We start from the raw sequence: 3,655 nt of genomic DNA, 5'->3' as shown, positions 1-3,655 counted from the left end.
AAAAAAAAAAAGTCGTAACCATCATCTACAACCCTGACTTGACTTCCTAAACATGCAACGTACATTTGCATTTGTAAAATATAGCTAACAAAATGCTTCTCTGACCTGTTGTTTGTATGAGTTCTGGCTAAAGGTTCATTTGAAAAAAGATCCAACTTCTAATAATATGCGTATAAAATCACCGTCCCAAGAAAATGATCATTTCTTACTTGAAGGTTTAGCTTCAAGCAGACTCACGGCAGCTCTGTTTGTAACAGGGGTCAGCCAACTATGGCCCATGGGCTACATTTGGCCACCCCCTGTTTTTGTAATAAAGTTTTATTTAAACAAACAAATTCCTTTATGCATTCTGGCTGCTTTTGCCTATAATGGAAGAATTAAATCGTTGCAGCAGAGACTTTAGGCCCCACAAAAAGTAGGACATGCGTTATCTGGCCCTTGACAGGAAACGCTTGCTAACTCCTGGTTCTTACTGAGGGAAAATTACAAGCAGCCTGAATGTTCAAGAAAAGGGGATTGGTCAAATTACTACAGCGCATCCCTTCAGCAAATAGAGTGCCCGGCCCCTGGTGCTGTTGGCAGCCGCCACTTGCCAGTTCTGGCTTGGAATCCCTGCCTTCTCACCAGCACTACCTGTTGACCCTTTTCTCCATGTAACCTGCGTCCCCTAGCCCCACATTGGGTCCCTTCTGCATAATGAAGGCCTTTCAGTCTTCCGGGGGATGCTCGCTTTTAATAAAAATGGCAGTAGTCGTTGCCATTGACCCTGCCTGGGCCTGGGCTTACATCCTCTCTCTTTCTCAGCCTCACCTGCGCAGGGCGTGTGATAGCATTCCCATCTGACAGGTAAGGCTCAGAGAGGTGAAGGAACCCATTCAAGGTCACACAGCTGGTAAGTGGCCGCCCGGTCTGGCTCCCAAGTGTCTCCCCCGTACCCCGCTGCCTGCTTAGCTGTCTGTCCCGGCTACTACTTCAGAAGGCAGACGTGCTCCGACGTGACTATGGTGTGCAGCCACTGGGTTGGTTTTTTCAAAGATTTTATTTATTTGAGGTGCACCTGGGTGGCTCAGTGGGTTAAGCGACTGCCTTCGGCTCAGGTCGTGATCTCGGAGTCCTGGAATCGAGCGCTGCGCTGGGCTCCCTGCTCAGCGGGGAGTCTGCTTCTCCCTCTCCCTCTGCACCTCCCCCCTGCTCATGCTCTCTCTTTCTCTCTCTTTCTATTGCGAGAGAGAGCACAAGCGGGGGAGGGGCAGGGGAGAAGCAGACTGCCTGTGGAACGCGTTGTTATGAAAGCACTGATTCTCAGCATTAACTATGGGATCGCCTGGAAAGATTTTCTAAATGCCAGCCGTGGGGTAGGAAGGGCGGAGTTGGGAGCAGGGGAGTAGACTCGAAGGGGATACTCGGGGCCGTCCGGGGTGGTGGTAATATTCGCCTTTTTGATCTGGGTGCTGGAGACTTGGGTGTGTTTACTTCTGTGAAAATGGTTGCATTGTACCTTTATGATTTGTGTCCTTTTCTTTGTGTATGTTATTCTATAGAAAAAAAAATTAATTAAGGAAATACTAAAAGGCAGTTCTCATCAGCCTCTTCCCTGTCCCCTGGGAGAAGGCGCAGTCTGTGGTCCTCGACTCATCATCTCGAGGATGCTTTTCATAGCGTCAAGCAGTTGTTGGCCTTGGGGTGCGTGCCAGTCCTTGGCAACGAGCACACCTGTTTTCTTACTGCTGCTGCGTCTCGTTGGGCTGGTGCCGTGCTGAGAGCTGGGCTCCAGAACGCAGTGGCAGCCCTCGCCAGCAGTCAGGCCCTATGGCTAGGCGCTACAGCTACCCCCCCCCACAGTGGGACTCCTACAACCCCCCAAGTCCCAGGACCTAGGGCAGCAGGGATGTCAGCAGGTACAGCCCAACACCTCGGGCCCAAGCTGTGAGTCCTCTGCTCGCTTCTGTCTTGTATCATAAGCCAAGTCACTGGACACGCGTTCTCTGGTCTTCATTAACAGACTCTCCAGTTTTTAGCTGGACCCATGGATGCGTGAGATGAAGACTCTATTTCCCATTGTCCTTTGCGGCTGGCTGTCATCACGTGACTCGGTGCTGGCCAATAGAATGTAAGTGAAGTAGTCTGCACAATCCTGGGAACTGCCCTAAGAAGGACCGCGCTCTTCTTTACCCTCTGTTCTTTCCTGCTACTTGGAATATGGCATGGAAAGGATGAGTTCCAGCAGCCATATTATGCCAGGAGCAAAGTCGTGCTTGAGGATAAGGGAGCCTGGGTCCTCTCTCTCGCCGTCCTCTTCTTTGCCCCATGGAGCGCCCTGTTGGCTGTGAACGGACTCCCTCAGGGCCTTTAACATGAGGGAGAAATGAGCTTCTACCCTATTTGAACCAGTGATATTTGGGGCTCTCCATTCCTGTCAACCCAACTGAATCCTAACACTCAGGGCCTCGGACTTGATCTTTGGCCTGAGTTCCTGCCCAGTGTGAGGATGAGGGTCCTGGCTTGCTCCTCCTACAGACTGGAGTTCTGCCCCCCACCCCATCTCAAGGGCTGAACCCTGCCACCTGTTGCTGCACCCCCCTCCAGGCTGCCCGCAGGATTTTGTGTCATTGGGCTTGCCTCTTGCCGGGATGGAGGACAGCCTATCACTCCAGGTGCTTTCCTGGAGTGAGCCCTGCTTCCCTCCCATCCCCTCACGCTTGGCTCCTGCTCTGTGCCTGACAGCCTGGCCGCTCTCTGGACATCTGCCACAGGGCCAGTGCCTATAATACCTTCCCCAGTGGACAGGTCCTGGAGCAGCCAGTTCCTGAGATATAAAGACAATGGTACCTTCATTTATTCATTCAACAGATGCTCACTGGGGACACACAGTAAGTAAGATGAGGGGGGAGAGGCAGGCCTGGTGCAGTGGGGACAGGCACAGGCTATAGAATGAGGATATGGGACGCAGCCATCAGAGACACTGGAACTCATCACAAGAATTACAGAGTAACAGCTCAGAGGTTTCCTTTAAGAATGTGCTCGTGACCTTGGCTCCCTATGCAAGCCTGCACGAGTCACTATGCCTCTCTGGTCCTCAGCTACCCCATCTGAATGTGACAAGGCTGAACCGGATAATGTTTAAGACACCGTGCAGGTCTTTCCTCCTATGAAGGGAGAAGAGGGCCCCGGACCTCTTCGGCCTGGCTTTGCTTCTCATGGGCTGCTGCCTGGTTTGGGATCATAAAGCAACTCCCGTTTATTTATTATGATTTCGTGAGTTGAGTGGGGCTCGGCCGGACAGTTCTGGTGACAGAACCCTTAACCCCTCTGACCTCAGTGTGCTCTCCTGGAAGTGGGGATAATCACATGTTCCCAGAATCCTCGCGGAATTCATGAGATAATGCCCTGGGTAACAGAGTAAATGAGAGAAGTTTCTCTTTATAGAAATAATCCAGCTAATAAATGAAGAAGCGATGATGGGATGTCACCATGTTAACCCCCAGGGAATTACCGGGTCTAGGCTGCTAATGTCATAAGAAGGAGGCCAACTAGACGTTATGTCCTTTCTGTGGGAGAACACAACACCTACTACGAAGGACACTTGCCAAAAAAACAGAACAAAACAAAACCCAGATCTTAATCTGATCAAACCTCTAGACTTGAATACAGGAAA

General features: G+C 51.0%; 1 long non-coding RNA gene across 2 annotated transcripts; it reads left to right on the top strand.

Moving 5' to 3' along the window:
• The first annotated feature begins 6 nt into the window (after positions 1 to 6).
• Positions 7 to 3,649, top strand: LOC117795656. 2 transcript variants are annotated; one of them, XR_004619745.1, is made up of 3 exons: positions 7 to 846; positions 2,003 to 2,110; positions 3,427 to 3,649. It is a non-coding gene; the product is annotated as an uncharacterized LOC117795656 (long non-coding RNA). The 2 variants fall into 2 exon arrangements; XR_004619746.1 differs by having other exon boundaries at positions 7 to 892.
• The last annotated feature ends 6 nt before the right edge of the window (positions 3,650 to 3,655 follow it).

This window comes from Ailuropoda melanoleuca, chromosome 13 (genome assembly GCF_002007445.2).
Source record: "Ailuropoda melanoleuca isolate Jingjing chromosome 13, ASM200744v2, whole genome shotgun sequence".
In the NCBI taxonomy this organism is placed as follows: domain Eukaryota; kingdom Metazoa; phylum Chordata; class Mammalia; order Carnivora; family Ursidae; genus Ailuropoda; species Ailuropoda melanoleuca.
Note: the sequence above shows the minus strand (reverse complement) of the source record. Positions and strands in the feature narration are given on the sequence as shown.